The sequence below is a fragment of the Boleophthalmus pectinirostris genome, unplaced genomic scaffold (assembly GCF_026225935.1).
Source record: "Boleophthalmus pectinirostris isolate CB_2022bp ecotype Guang Dong unplaced genomic scaffold, ASM2622593v1 HiC_scaffold_6, whole genome shotgun sequence".
NCBI classification, from domain to species: domain Eukaryota; kingdom Metazoa; phylum Chordata; class Actinopteri; order Gobiiformes; family Gobiidae; genus Boleophthalmus; species Boleophthalmus pectinirostris.
In genome coordinates, this window is record NW_026571447.1 from 26,794,819 (window position 1) to 26,811,464 (window position 16,646).

The window sequence follows — 16,646 nt, forward strand, 5'->3', positions numbered from 1 at the left end:
TGCTCACACACACATCACAAGTACCACTTGGGGAGAAAATCCAATCTTTTACATGTCGCCCACACTATAACCACATTGACTGGGTTGTCCTTTTTATTATTATTGTTGCAGTATTGGAAATGTTTAAAAAGAACAAGTGTATTTGACTGGTTTTGTTCTAATGCTTAATTATTGAAGGGAATATAAAATGTAGTTCCTGTCATAAATCCCATCATTTTTCATGTGTCAATTTGCAGAATGACTTTAAAATCAATACGTTTCCTATATATTTTCAAATTCATCACACTATAATATTGTGGATCTATACTATATAGTCATTCATGATCCTAATACATTACAAAGACCATGTTTCTTTGCTCTGGATAATGGATACATGACTGGTATTTTAATTCCTTTGAAATATAACTATGTCTGCTATAGTATTGTCACGATACTAAAATTTCAGACTCGATTAGGTAATGAAAACACTCTTATTTAGACAGTAGAATGTCAATATTCAACCATACTTTCTTTTATATTATTACCATGTGGTTTTGTATGTGTTTAATCCCTCAGTCAGCCAGGCTTACTCGTCTTTGTAGTTTTATACTTATTCATATTCAGAAAAGGTTTGTCTCTGTCCTGTGAATGTGACTTTTTTAGTATTGATTAGTATGCTTTTTAAGTTTTTGCTCCCTAAAAGCTCTGTTTCAGATCATAGAAGTTTTCGGAGCTTCTGACATCCCTCCTAAAAGCTTAAGACAGATGCATCACTTCTTCTCAGAGCGAGTGTGGGAACGGCCCTGCTTTTACATCGTTGTCCATTTCAAAACCTGCTCCCATCTCCTCTGTATCCACCGCCCCGTCCTTGAACCAACGGGATTTCTCTTTAGTCCGATCGCCTTTTCTTTTCCTTGGCTCTGCTGGACTCTTTCTGACCTAGAAGTCTGCACATAACAGCTTGTTACCACTGAAAAAGTCATTGCACATTTCTCACAGATTAGAGCGTTGTCATCAGAAGCAGTTGGAGGCAGGGGCAGGTTTAGGTGAGCAGTTGTTAAGAGCTGTCCTCCTGAACGTGCATCTGTGAAGGCTCTGCTCATTGCCTCCAGCTTTTCCACATCGACTTGGCTCTGCAGTGTGTGTGTGTGTGTGCATGTGTGTGTGTTTGCTGCAGACCGCAAATGACAAACAGCCTCTTCTCCGTGCTGGTTAATCTCCCTGTTATGCTACATCTTGAGCTTATGCTGTCCATGGTGTTTTTTGATGGTTCAGTTTAGGGCTGCATGATAATGGAAAATATTGCAGTATGTGACATAGTTGTAAACGCTGGGGTACCTGATTTTCACACTGCGGAAGGAAGAAGGAGGTGTTCAGATCTGTCAAACTTGTCCGTGTAGCCCTCACAAACCATCACAATGGTAATATATTGGCCAGGGTTCCTCACGATTTGATACGATACACAATACTTGGTTCTTGATACGATATGATCAAGACATGGAGATGCAATAATTGATATATTGCACATAATACTCTCTTTTAAGAACCAGATACATTTTAGCAATAATATTTCTTTGTTAAACCACTACTTGTTAATATGTTAAAATAAAATACATCTATTTAAACCATCAAAACAGTGAATATGTCAAGTGTATTAAAATTGTAGTGCAAACAGACAAAAAAAGTACAAAAAGAATCAGAAAAAACATTTAAAAACACTGGATGCGATATAGCGATACAATAGTCCGCGATAACAATACTGTATCATCAAACTTAGTGTCACGATATTTCAACATTTTTGCGCACCCCTAATATCCACATGCATTCTTTTCTGGGCACAGCTTTAGAACTGATTTTTTTCGTCAGTGAAGAGACAGTCCAACCGCAGCCAATCAGAGCGCTACATCCGGCTCTTACTACTGGGTTGGTGCAAAAATAAATAAATAAAATTTCTTCTAAGCGTCCAGCCGTGAAATAAAGTGCTTTACTCTCACTAAAACGCCAGTACCTGTGTATGTCAGGAGGTTCACTTTACTTCACTTTACTGCCTGAATAATCATTACAAATAAAGTGGAAAGGTAAAGTGGAAGCTGCAGGCAATAAGAAGTTAGTCACTTAACAAGATTTGAAGTGATTTTTTTTTTTTTTTTTTTTTAAGAATTATTTTTTGCTGCTGATAGCATGAAACAACAGAATCCCAATATATGTAAAACGAATTTAGCTATAACTTTTTAAAAAAACTAAAAAAAAAACTTGAATATACTAACAATGAATATCTCAAGATTTTACCCCAATAATGTTTGCTGATGATATGACTTTATTCATATCCAATTCAAACTTTAATTTTCTAATAAACCAAACTAGTGTTGCATTATCTGCTTATGACAAATGCTTCAAAAAACAAATTATCTCTGAATGTCCAAAAAAAAACTAATTATATGATTTTTTTTTTTTTTTTGTGGCAAAAAATCATTTCCAGCTAACTCTAAAATCAAAATTGATTCAAATGAAATAATTTGTGTCTCATCCAACAAATTTCTGGGCGTCTAAACTGGAAAGAACATGCTGACTGGGTGACCAGAAAAAATAATAAATCTCTTGGTATTATAAGAAAAGTCTGTAAATTTCTGGACTCAAAGTGTATACTTTCATTATAATATAGTTTAATTTATCCCAGTCTGTCTGTACTGTAATATAGTTTGGGCCAGCACTTTTTGTACTACTCTGAACAATATATTATTGGTGCAAAAACGTTTTGTTCAAATTGCAACTCATTCCAGGCTACTAACATTGTCTGCTAATTTATTAATCAAACTTAACATTCTTAATATTTATGAGATTAATATTTATCAAATTTGTATTTTTATGTATAAAATTCTTTATAATTCAACGACGATCCCCAAACATTTCACATTTTACTTTAAAACCACTGCAGAGATTCATAGATACAAAACGTCAGAATCATAATTTTCATTTGTTCCAAAATGTGTCACATGCAGAGCTCAGTTTTGTCAACGATACAGAGGCTGTAAATTCTGGAGCCAGTTTTCACATCTGGTTAGTGACGGCATATCAGAGGCATTGTTTTTTTGAGGAAATGTTTGATATTTCATGGTAATGTTACATAATCATTCAATTGTGTTTCATTCTCTTTTAATCCATGTTTGAATCAAATGAATTTAATTGTTTTTTTTTTTTTATGCACAGCGATAACGTTACATTTTTTTTATGTATTCATAACTTGGAGGCTTTAATAAAAGCCCTTTTGGGTTTTTTGCCTCTTCTGGCACTTACTTTTTTATCTAGTGCTTTTTTTTATTGTTATGATGTACGTGCAAAATAAATAAATAAAAATAAATAAATGAACCCGTTATGTACAGGGCCAAAGAAGTGTCAAGGCTTATGTAGTTGAAGTTAAATGTACATGCTGTCCCTGTGTATCTATAATTGTATTTTAAGTTGACTTGCTAGTTAGTTATTTTAATACCAAATGCATATTGGCTTGTGCTAGACCTATTTACATCAACACAAATTATAATATATATTCAGGTTTTAGGTAATCTGTTTAAAAACTTCTAAACTTATACCATTTGAATGATATTCTTGTTTGAGCAGTCTCAACAGTGCACCAGTGAAAGCTTGTCATGGAGACTCATCATCTTCTTTAAGCCTAATGACTAAATCCTATTTTTCTATTTGTCTGAGCCTGAACCTGCCAATGCTATATTCTTAGCTTGAGTGAGATCCAATAACATTATCCGATACTTATTGCATGTCCGGTTAGCTTAGCGTAGCACCACTGCTCATCCTCCAACTCAGGGTCCACAAAGTCCATGTAATAATATAGACAGTCGCAGCAGCAGCAGCAGTGTGGCGGCTTTGACTAAATTACTTTAAGCTCATTCTCTTCCCTGTATAAGCTGTCCATATGTCTATATTCACCTGTAGCTTTGGATGGGAAGAGGCAGTTTCCATGGTGACTGTCTGCACCCGTGTCTAAGGAAATGGAAGGAGGAAAAAAAGGAGGAAGGATGTCAAATGTGTGCTGTAGCTCATTGATAAATAACCGTACAAACTATAATGCTGTTACTTTCACCATATACTCACTCACAATGTTCTTCTTTTATTATGATGAGAAATTATTACGCACTATGTCGTTTTTCTACCACCACTTACTTGTCTCTGAAGATATTATTGTTTTGTGTTGAATGTTTCGCGGTATGCCACTAAACCGATCTATCCCTCTATCTACAGGCAAAGCAATAACGTCTCAAAGGTGGAGAACCATCCAAGAAAACTTACACAGTGAACCTTTACATTTTGATAATTTGATCAAATCGCAAACTTCATGCTATATTAACTAGGGATGTAACGATATCCAAAACTCTCTGTACGATATTTTGGAGAGGCTGATATAATTGTAGATACAACACTTTTTTGCTTTTAAAATACCCTGACAAGATTTTGGTGTGAATTATTACTGTCATAATTGCAAGAATTCAAGTCAAAAACATATTTCTACATGTTGTCTGCGCTGAAATGAATCATGGGATATGTAGTTCCCCATGTTTATTCGCTATTACTACTATAAAACCATGCATTTAAGCAAAGGATTTTGTAATTTGATATATTGTGATGGCCCACGATATTATTGTGATACTTTTGATGATACAATATCACGACATTTTGGTTATTGTTACATTCCTAATGTTAAACAAACTAAAAAACCAAACCCCCCCAAAAATATTAGCTTTGATATCATTGAAATCTAACTACTCATTGCTTTATCGGTATACATTCAGAGCATCTTACTGGAGTTGAGTCAATATTTAAAGATCTTAAGTTCTGTTTTTCCTCAAAAATTCCTAAAGCAATATGTCAGTGATAGTGGACGATTAAATGATTTTCTCTCAAATTCCCTCCAGATTCCCGTCTTTGAGCGCATTATTCTTTGGAGCAGGAGAAAACTCCGCTGTGCCACAGTAATAAAGATGATAAACCAAAAGCCCAGTGAGGATTTGTGGAGATTTACAGATCTACAATTCAAAGAGCTTTATCCAAAAATGAACTCTCTGTGTGTGTGAATCTGAGACTGTTTATATGGACGGTTTTTGCTGTCATCTACTTTGTATATTTTTCCATTCTGCAAAGTCATAGTCATCCTAAACCTAACAATGCATTCTTGAAAGGTTTTATATTGTCCACAACAGGGAATGTCATTTACACTTGGTTTGACCTAGTTTAGTCCTGGACAAGACTTGCTCCTGTTCTAGTCTAGTCCAGGTTTAGTTTCAGGTTCAGTCCCAGTTTTGTTTATATGTGAATGCAGCTATATAAGAAAACATCTTAACAGACATCCGCAAACAACAATTTTGGTACAAACAATTGTAAATGTCATCTCTAAATGTCAGATTAGCGATTTGAGCATTATTGAAATATATTTTTTTGTTTGCTAAATGAATACAGCCGTCTATTTATTGTAATAAATAATGTCGTAAATGCTATCCCTATTCTCAAAAAAGTCCAGTTGTTTTTTTATTTAATTTCAGACAGACAGTTTCTAACTATTACTAATACGAAAACTGTCATCGAAACTTCATACTTTTCTGACAAAACATGAACTTGAGTCAACCAATTTGATTTTTTCCTGAATTTAAGTAAAGCTTGGATGTAAAAGCAAATATCCAAATCTCTCTGTGCGATATTATCACGATATGCATCTCACGGTACGATATTTATTGCGATATTTTGGAGAGGCTGATGCAATTGTAGATAAGACACGTTTCTGCTTTTAAAATACCTTGACAAGATTTTGTTGTGAATTATTTCCATCACAATCCCAAGAATTCAAGTAAAAAACATATTTCTTCATGTTGTCTGCACTGAAATGAATCATGGGATATGTAGTTTCCTATGTTTATAAGATGTTGCTACTGTAAAACCATGCATTTAAGCAAAGGAACTTGTGATTTGATATATTGTGATGACCCATGATATTATTGTGAGACTTTTGACGATACGATATCACAATATTTCGGTTATATGTATATTTCGGGTAGTATAAGACCAATACACACAATGATGCTTCTATTTATTTAATATTTATAACAAAACTAGTAGTAATTTATCTATAAAATAATATTTTATTGTGGTATATCAAACATCTTTTCGTGAGTATCAAAATAGAATTGGAAATTGTACCATCTATTTGTGACAAGTTTAATCTGCTTGGTGTTCTCAGGATCGGCATTTAGTTGCAGTATCTATAGCCCTAGTTTTGTCCTAATTATTTTGACCTTGAATGTTTTCCCTTTGTTTTCCTGTATAGTCTAAATGAGCAGAGGACACTTGGACAGGGCATATGTGGAGAGCAGATACCCCACGGGCGGATATGACAGTGTCCTGACAAATGTGTGTACTTGGGCTGCAGAGGTGAGCTAACGTATGTGCATAATTCATCAGCCTGACAAACCCACGTAATTGAGCGCTATGGTTACAGCCTTGTCTCTGCGCAACACTCCCTGAATATTTAGGTAAAACAGACAGGCTTTGCATCATTTTCAAAGTTTGGCCGGTCTGAATGCGACTATGTCAAGTTTATTCAGTGTTGCAATTATTGGCAAGAGCCCAAATGAATTAATGCAGAAATGTTAAGTGGTTCTTTTAAGTAATGAAAATGGTGTTGACTTCAAAAGTGTCCAACTACATTAAGGGAATCAATATCAAGTTTTAATTTAATCTGTGGAGTATCCATTCCATACACAAATTATTTCAGATATTTCGCTTGGTGATATTTTGGATTTGTTGGTATACAGGCCCGTTGATAGAAATTTACGGGGCTGAGACAAGAAGTCTTACTTGGGTCACCTTCTAATATAAATTAATAGGATAAAGACCCAATTCTGGACCCTTAAGACCCTGGGGCCTGGTACAACAGACCCATTTGTCTCCGTCTACTCTCCTGGTTATATATTCAGCACCACTTTCTAAACATAAACATATAATACAATACAATAAATATATTTCTGAGGGACATATATCTCGTAGTGTGTAGTGTATTGTAGTTGTAGTTGTAGTTGTAATTTAATCACTTCACTGGGTCATAACCTGCTGGTCATGACTGAAACATAACTTCTCAAATATTTCACAACCATAACCTATTTAAATTTTAGGCTCTTCTCTTCAGTCACTTCTTTTCCTTGAATTGGCGTTGCTTTTGTTACCTGTTGATATTTTGTGAGTAAATATTTTAATAATTTTGTGATCTTATTGTGCAGTACTTCTGAGCAGTGCAGATTCACAGTATCCATGGTGAAATCAAATGTTCATTATTAGACCAAGTGGCTGGTGCGTACGGTCTTATGAGTGTGTTATAAGTACAAAGAGATGACTTTACCGGTAGGCCTGTTGCAACAACAAATTTTGAAACATGATATATAGCTACAGAGAAATATTGCAGCTGATTTTCCTCTTGGTTATGCCAAGAGCAGCTTTAACAGATACTGTGGAGATCCTGCAGATACAACAATAACAGAAAAAGGGGAGTGGAGGTAGAACTAAAAACTATTGGTGGTTTTCAGATGATATCTATATTTATCATACATGATGTGATCTCATGTGGAGCAAGAGCCCACTTTTCTCTATTGATTACATTGTATGCTAGCATGAAATATCTAAAAGGTCAAATTGCAAATGTTAAACCTGATCATTTCAACAACTGACGAGACCCAAATGACTCACTGCATTACAATAGAAATCTGCATTTTAACTAAATTAATTTTGTCTGTTTCCCATCTGTAATTTTTATGGCCTCTAGAATGCTGTGCAGTCATCTGAAACACAGCAGTAACTTTTGCTCCATTGTATCATTATTTATATCATTAACACAAATTTTCTCTTTTATATCATGATCCAAATGTCCTACAGTGCAAGGGCACTGTGAGCTATCCCCTCTCCCTGAGCTCATCCTGTTCCTATAGCTCCAGTCCTCTGTGTTATCTGTGCGGCGTCCATGTTTACGTGAAGGCCAGAGGAGAGCTGATCTAGCCCCGTCGCCCTGATAGTCCTATCTACTGTTACTTCTGTCTGATGCACTGCAGAACAACTGGCCCATTGTGCATCTCTGTGTGTTCACTAAGCCACAAGAAATTGCTTTTGTCGTAGCCTCAAATGTCAGAGTGCGTGTGCTGCAGTATAATCTGCCACAGGCCAGCGCATGCGGGCCAATGTACAGCACAGAGAGCACAGTGGAGATGGGGCTCGTGCTCGCTATCGACCGCGAGTGTTTTCATTGTAAAAATATGAATGAAAGTGGAATTACTAGAGATGACGTGAGGTCAGATTTTAAGAAACGTTGCAGTTTTATGATTATTGACCCATGGGAGAAAAACAATAAGTAAACTTATTAAACATAAACTTGGGCTGCCCATTCAAATGAAGCTCACGATGCTTGTGGTTATGGGGCGAATTTGGAGCTGATCTCCATATTCGAAATAGCTGAATTGCTGGATAAAAACACCAGGATCATGCAGTGCAGGTTAATACAAATGTTTTAAGACCAAAATGACGAGGCTTACTGCAGCAATTAAAGAGAGAGGGGTGACAATTTTTAAATTTAAAGTCAATTGGAAACAGAGTCGATGGAGCCTGAAGCACCTCCGTGAACACTTCCTATTTGGAAGCGAGCAAGTTAGCTATGTCGATTTATACAGTCTATGGCTGCAACTAACAATTATTTCAGTATTTGACTAGTCTGCAAAGTCAAATTATTATTTTTATAGGTCTTTTGTATGTATTTTAGAGTCTGTATAATTCTGTTACGATTGTGATTATTAAAATACGACTGTGATTACTTTTTATAATTGAATAGTTACAGGGCTAATGAATTGTTGCAGCCCTAAATTAAACTGCCTTACCAAGGATGTCACAAGGTCAAATGTTAGTGCTGTGATTATTGTGAGAATATTTGATTGTCACAAAGAGTCTACCAATGAACGACAAAAATACGGTCTAAATGACGCAATACCTTTCTTTTCTGTCACACCCCATTGAGCTTTTAAACATATGTATTGTGCACTACATTTTAATTTCAATACCAACCTACAGCACCTAAAGTATTTTTATGGTTCTTCTATAAACCTTATGCTATATTGTGACGTGTCTCTATTCCACTTGTAAGAGACTCCTGGGCTTATCCATACCACTTCTCAAATCAGAAATCAATACGGCTTATGCGCATGGGTAAGGTCATGTTTAAGTCCAAGGCAGCAATGAAATGCATTCTTGGTTTTGACCAGAAATCTGAATCATTATTTCTGTTCCCATGACCCTTGTGACAGTTTTATGATAATCCCACAGCATTTCATTTCATTATATGTGGCCAATATTCTAAATAGGCTCCAATAAATTATTTTCTAATGAGTTCTTGGAATAAATGTCCACATCCACTCTGAACTTCCTGACCCACTGTTGACCTTTCCTCTACGATTCAAACCATAACTTTTTTGATCATGACATTTTTCACACTTTTGTTGACCATATAACTTTTAAAAATAATTCAGATGTTTATTTGGCTTGATTCATATGTTTTAGATTATATAAATACAGTAATAAACAGGTCATTGATTACCTTTTTAACAGCACATAATAAGGCCTGATTATTACTGTTCCAGTTTTTTTAAATTACATCTTTAGGTTTACAATACAGAAACCCAAACAGCAAAACGACACAATTTCACAAGAGGAAGTAGGGAGCTGTGTTTTTGTGAGTGCACTGAGTAATTCGGAACCAAATAGAGCTGAATAGAACGCACCATAATTTGAATACAATTGAAACAATATCCACAGTAGCGTAACATTTTGCGAAATTTATAGCTTTAGATGAAGTAAATATATCCCCTTCTAACACGAAAACTCATATTATTCAATCCTTCTCCACAAAAGTTACATACTAATATTAAAGGTCCTAAGCAGAATGAGGATGAGGAGGTGGTGGCCAGTGGTGCAAATGAACCATTAAGAGTAAAAGATTTTTTTAAATAGTATTTTTTTTACACTTTACAAATCAATAAAAGTCAAGCGACTGCAGTTGTGGCTGGAATGAGAATTCAAGTTTTGACATTTGAAACAATAAACATAAATAAATACCACAGACATTTAAGAGAACAACATAATATTAAAGCAATTTTTGTTTTATTTTCTTTTCATAATGCAAAGGGTAAAGGGCCATATTTGGAGGTCCTTTAATGCTGGTATTTATTCAATTACAGGTGGTTCTTTAGATCAAAAATACAGGCATTCTGACTATGAGCGGGGTGGCCTCTGCACAGATCTTACCTGTAACTCAGTCTGGTTTGGTCTCCATGAAGATAGAAAGGTGTAATACCATACTATGCATTGGTATTACAATGTTCAAGACAGAGCAATAACATCTCCATGGAGAAAAGCTTTTGACGGACCCTCTACCAGAAAAGTTACACAATGCACCTTTAAACAGATGTATTTTAAATATTATAGGAACTAGAAAGTAGCATTTTGGTTTTGGGGGGCTTTTTAGGTTTTCGGTACTTTCCAGTTAGCCCAGAAACCTCTGTGTGGTTGTGGGTTATAGCTGTTCCTTTAGTTTGCTGACAGCTGCGTGAATGAACCAGCTTTTTGAAAGATTTGACAATTTATTCTTACAATGCTGTTACTCTGCCCTACTCTGTTGGCCAAAATTGGAATCAACAAGGGAGGTGCCTCTCATTACTGAGAAAAAAGTATTTGCTACTATTGACTGGGCAAATAATAGAATTGTAATCAAGACCGGGATTCAGACATGTCTAATCGTCAATGAAATGTTAGCGGTGTTAATTGAGAAGCGCAGTCAGTCCTCTGAGAGTAAAAGAATATTGTTTGGAGCAGCTCAGATTTTGGAGAAATAAATTGGGATCTTTTTTTTTTGTTAAATGGAATTGATTGGTGACAATAATTGAAGGAGCGCTGTGCAACCTTTCTCGTGGAGGTTCCGCTACCTACTTGTCTTTATGGAAATGTTATTACTTTGTCTAGAATGTTCCACAGTATAGATTAAACCTATCACAAGGGAGACAGGCAGGTTACAAAAAAAATAAACAAAACAAAACAATAAATAAAAGGGAATTGAAATTTCAAGTCAGTCAATGAGAGGAAATATCATGATCCTTTTTTTCCATATCACCCAGCCCTTGTTTTGTTTTACATTATGTTTTGTGCCTAAGTGTTTTCATACAGACCAAACCCTGAGTTGGTGCCCTCTGGTAGCTCATTGGAGGGTCCATTATTTGTGTGAGGCGAGAGAAATAGACTATTGACCTTAATGGCAGAGCTGCTTAAATGAAATATTGATGTCCCCTTCTTGGCGAGGAAATGTGCGTGAGTGTGCGCTCATGTGATGTTGTACATGTATATTTATATCCCTCCTTCTGATTGATTGTACATTTCGCGTCGGGCCATGGACTATTGAGTGTCTGTATTGTTGAAAGATGCTCTCATAGCTCAGGGCAGAGGAGGAGAGAGTATTAAATAACAGGATTAATGGGAGGAGGGCGTGGAGGCAGACAGGTGGGTCACACGATCGTGCCAACAGATGCCGCCTGCCCCTGCCTCATTTGTGGATTAGTGTCTTTATTATAGGCTCTTGCAACATAAAAAATGGTGTTGTGTCCATTTAAAGAGATTAGCTTTGTTATTGACTTGTTTTACTGGCTGATCTATGCAGAGTGTTACCTCTTTGATGGGATTAAGGTTTTCAAAAGTATTGAAACTGGATACTAATCGTTACTAAAACTAGTACTGAAACCAGATACTCATTCGGCCGGTATCAGTACTGAACAAACTCACATAAACTGGATAAAATTAGAGCTTTCTTGAACGAGACAGTGTAATGACCCATAATGATGTTAGTTTGAAAACATGGGCAGGGCAGATTCACTCTAAAATTCCTTCGTTTGAGACTGGACTTTGTGAACTCAGAGTAGGATCATTTCTTGTGTCATTCCCATCAAAGTGAAAGTGACTTCTGGATGGGAGCTGAAATGTTTTGATTGCAAAAAACAGTGTCCAGATGATCACCAGATGACCACCTTTGAAATCTCTACAGTGAACCTTTCTTGAACCATTTTATCTTGAGTTTTATCAGAACCACAGGCCACATAGTATAATAACCAAATACTTTATTTTAAAATTACAATTTGGGTATCAAAATTGGTATCGGGTATCTCGTCTATTGTTTGGCATCACAATTGAGTTTTAAATTTTAGTATTTTAGTAATGGATTGGTCTACATCTTTGGCAGCACAACATGAAAAGTACTCTTATGTAAAAGCATGAGTCGTGTCTCCATGGAGTTGGGAAAAGGTTACATAGCGTACCTTTCAAATGCTGTTTTTTGCTTTTAGGGTAGGGCAATGCATCTAATCAAATTTCAGTCATTTCTTATTTTTAATGATGTGCTTAAGGCTGACGGGTGAATTTAACCAATGATATGCAGTCTAAAAAAAGCTGTGAGTTGTTATTAAATCAAAAAATGAACATGAGGATACAAACTGACCACTTCATATTTCTGCTTAATGTGAATGTGGTGTTGGCATGTCAGAACTGTTAACTGCTTAATCACTGATAGGTCTGATTGGTCTAGAATATCTCAAATGTAGATATGTTATAAAAATATAAAGCAATACCATTCAAATGCTTTAAAACTCTCCATAATAACGGATGGGACAGCTGTTGTAATGTTTGCAGGGCTTGTGTGTATTGTCCGCTCGGTTCCTAGGAAGTGAGTCCAGGATTGGGCCTGTTGCCGGGAGCTGGAGAGCACACAGCTGGAGGCGCAACACAGTTTAATCCCATTAGAACTCTGGCCATGTTCCTCTCTTCCCTCTGTTCTCTCCCTCCGTCCTTCTTCTCGGTCACCCTCTCTGCCCCCCCCTTTCTCTTCATTCTGTCTATCTCCCCTCTCTCCTCCTCTCTTTCTCTCTCTCTCTCCTCCGTATCTCCCCCTTTCCTTTTCCACACAGACACTACATAGACTGCAGGGGTCCCAAACCAGGAACTAATCACTCCTGTCCAGATGTCACCAACAGACAGGAGGCAGGAAAGTCTGGACCCAAATCCTGTTGTATTCATCAGTACTGGCAGATTCACTGCAGGAAAATCCAAATAGCACTTTGAGTGTCACAATTGGCAAATGGTAAAACTTGTAAATATAGATTTTAATGGTGTCCTCTGCAGTGTACAGGATATTCCTAAATAACATGAATATTTGAGGTAAGCATTTTAAAGTTTACAAGATGAAATCCACATTGTTGTTTTGACTGTATCCAAAAATAGTATAGTGAGTATAGTTAGGTGTCTCGAGTAAGAAAATGGCAGTATAAATTCCTAACAAGTGACACACATTTTTATAGTTAATTTGATCATTCATTTACTTTTTGTGCAACACCTGAACCTCAGCCAAGAAGACATTTCCTGACACGTTGTGGCACATTTCTCATAGATTGCAAAAATATGTTCTGATTACCAGTGCTGGAAATAACTGAATACATGTACTGAAAATACATCTTCTGAACACTAATTGTGAGTACCTGTATTTTGGTACAGTTACTTTCATCTGGTGGTATTCCCAATATAGTTATTAATTAAATTAAAGTAAAAGGAATATGTGACAGTGCTTCTTCGTGTAATTTTTTTATTTGAACTGTACAGTCTTAATGAGAAACAGATAAAACTGCTCCTGCAGTGTGTGCATGTGCTTTCTTCTCTAATTAGACATAATTAATTCATACTAACAAAATAATGTCTGTAATATTATGTCATGTTTTTACACTATAATGTAATGCAACTCAGTGTAAAAGTATTCAAAGTATTCAGAATACAGTACTCTGATTAGACAATGTAAAAGGATATTTTACAAGATGTATTCTAACTTGGGTATTCAGTATTCTCTTACTAAATATATTTTCAAAGTATTCTTCCCATCGCTGATGATTACTGGTATTAAGAAATTTTGAAATAGAGTATATTTTGTCACTATCCCATACCTGTAGTTTAAATGCTCTTATTGCTTTGGGCATGCAGAGTATTGACAAAATTGCAAATCATAAAGTAATTTCAAGTTGTCTGGGAAACAGTATTTTCCTAAATGAACCTTAAGACCACACCGCCACACTGGGGAAGGTAGTGAGTGTACTCTGTGCTTTTTACAGTGGTCCAGTGGCCTTCTTTCCAGCTTCCTGTTCTGGTCGTAAACAGGAAGTTCTTTTTTATCTTTCTTTCTGTGTGTCTCCTCTTTCATCCGTCCTCCTCTCTTCTTCCTGTCTCCTCCGGCGTGCAGTGACAGGGCACCGGGTTTTATTTTAGGAAGGTTTAAACAGGCTGTTGTTTTATTGTGTCCAGGGACGCATACTTGACATGTCTTACCTACTTTTGCTTTACTCCACTCCTGACAATCCTGTTTCTTTTGGGGCTCTCGCTAGAAATATGGCAGGATTTGAACTTAGGCCTGTTACGTTTGGCTCTGAATAAATGATAGATGAACTGATACTTTTAGGGAGTGAATATTTCTCTTGTGGGTACTATTCTTTTAACATTCTAGTAACATTTATATATATATATATGTAGTACATTTAGAATATTTGGGAAAATCCTGCCTTTAGGGCTGCTGTGTCTCTTATGTTGTGTTACTTATCATGACAGGCATACTTGGGCTTGCTTGTGATCCTGTTGTTGTGAGCCATCTCATTGAACATAATTTATTTATTGTATTTTGGTATTTGGTTTGAGGGTTTGAGCCGTGTCTAGTCTTCCTCACTGATCTTCCTGTGTGTTGTTTGACAGAGCACTGGGAGCAGGAGGCACATGGCACTGGGCTCACACTGTTTGTTGTTGTTGAAACACAATACGCTACAATGGGCGACAGCTTGGCACGGATCCACGCACTTCACATAAACACCTCAGGCTATCCTGTCACAGAGGTAGTAAGAGGCCTGGACCCAAAATATGTCCAAGAACGAGGATGAGTTCTTCAGAATAATATTATCACGTAGAATTTAAAAATATATCATCAAATTATTGGAATTAAAATGTAGGCTAGTTGATAGAGAGTTCTGCAGTTATAGCTTGAAGGAATTGATCATGGATTTTAATTTAAAATGCTCACTTGGTGGAGGGTCTTTTGCCTGTTTCCATTGTGATGTTATTGCCGTGCCTAGTTGTCCCACAGAATTACTTTCAATGTATCTGTCTCCATGGAGACAAGTATGTCTGATCTGCGGAGAGGTGACCCGCTCACAGTACAATGCATGACTTTTAAAAAGGTTTCTGAAGTTGGTTCCTTTGTCCTACATCAAAAAGGCTCTCTCTATGGTGCAGTAATTAGACCAGCGTGTATGCTTTAGCCATGTAAGTCTTTCACCGTCTCGCCTCCTGCTGCAGCCTGTACTTTCTCTGAATCATGTTAAAAAAGGTCAAACTGTTTGACCTCTGTGCTCTGAACTAGACTCATGGAATGCAAAAGCAAGTAAAATTCTAATTCATTTCCAAGTCTTCAATTAGTTTTGCAAATCGTTTCTACAAGCCTGGACTTACAGTCAGTGTTGGCTGGTGATAAAAAATGTGAGGGTTCGCACTTTTTGTTTAAAGACATTTATTTTATTTATACAGTATTAGTGCTTTCTCAATCCCTTTATATACAGTGTTAGAAAAAAACTATTATCACTCCCTTTGTATACAGTATTAGAAAAAACAATTATCACTCCCTTTATATACAGTATTAGAAAAACAACTACCACTCCCTTTATATACAGTATTAGAAAAAAACAATTATTACTCCCTTTATATACAGTATCAGAAACAACATTATCCACCCTACTTATACAAAAATGTTGCCCTTCTTTTCTTCTGCTCAGCAAATTCTTCTATGCCCCTTTGATTAAAGTCCCACATTCCAGTATTCAGTTTCTTCTCCACAGACAGCATGGCCAGTGCATTGAGTCTGTCCTGACCCATACTGTTTTTCAGAAATGTTTTAATTCTTTTTTAAGGTGGAGAAGCACCTTTCAGTCTCTGCAGTGGTCATGCGTGTGGTGATGATCATTTTTAACACTTTTACTGTCTCCTGGAAAACATCTAATAGGTTAGCCTCAGCAAAGACTTGCAGACGATCTATGGCTCCCTGACATGCTCTCAATTCCTCCTTGCTGTAGATGACACCCAGCTCAGTCTTCAGCCTGTTTCCAATGAGGGCAGGGTAGACCGTTAAGGTGAAGGTCAGAGCCTGCTCAGGGAATGTCCTGCTATATTCTTCAAACCTGTCTCACTGAAACAGGGTTGCACTGATGAGATGGTTCTCTTATGTGCCCCAAGATGGTGTCACAAATCTTAAAAAACAGAAAATACTTTATTATACATGTATACTATACATTATGAATAATTTCAATTTAATTATGCATTTCAAATTTGCGAATAGGAAAGTAAAGTGAACATCAAATATTATTATGATTATCTTCTTTTCATTATTGTTATTTATTTATTATTATTTATTTAGTATTATTACTAATAATTATCAGTGATTATTTCCAGTGAACTAAATTTACAAACTAGGAGTTTGTGCCTCAGCAGTGTTGTGCAACATACTAAATACTAACTAACTT

The 16,646-nt window shown here is 36.3% G+C and overlaps 1 protein-coding gene across 4 annotated transcripts in view; it reads left to right on the forward strand.

Annotated features, from left to right (window-relative positions):
• Nucleotides 1-16,646, forward strand: part of galnt1 (UDP-N-acetyl-alpha-D-galactosamine:polypeptide N-acetylgalactosaminyltransferase 1) — a 71,378-nt gene that overhangs the window by 8,099 nt on the left and 46,633 nt on the right. For 2 of the 4 annotated variants that reach the window (XM_055163768.1, XM_055163769.1), the window contains exon 2: nt 6,308-6,411. The exons of the other annotated variants lie outside the window; for them this stretch is intronic. The gene's annotated coding sequence lies outside the window, so the exon portion shown is untranslated. The remainder of the gene's footprint in view (nt 1-6,307; nt 6,412-16,646) is intronic. 4 annotated transcript variants of the gene reach the window in all.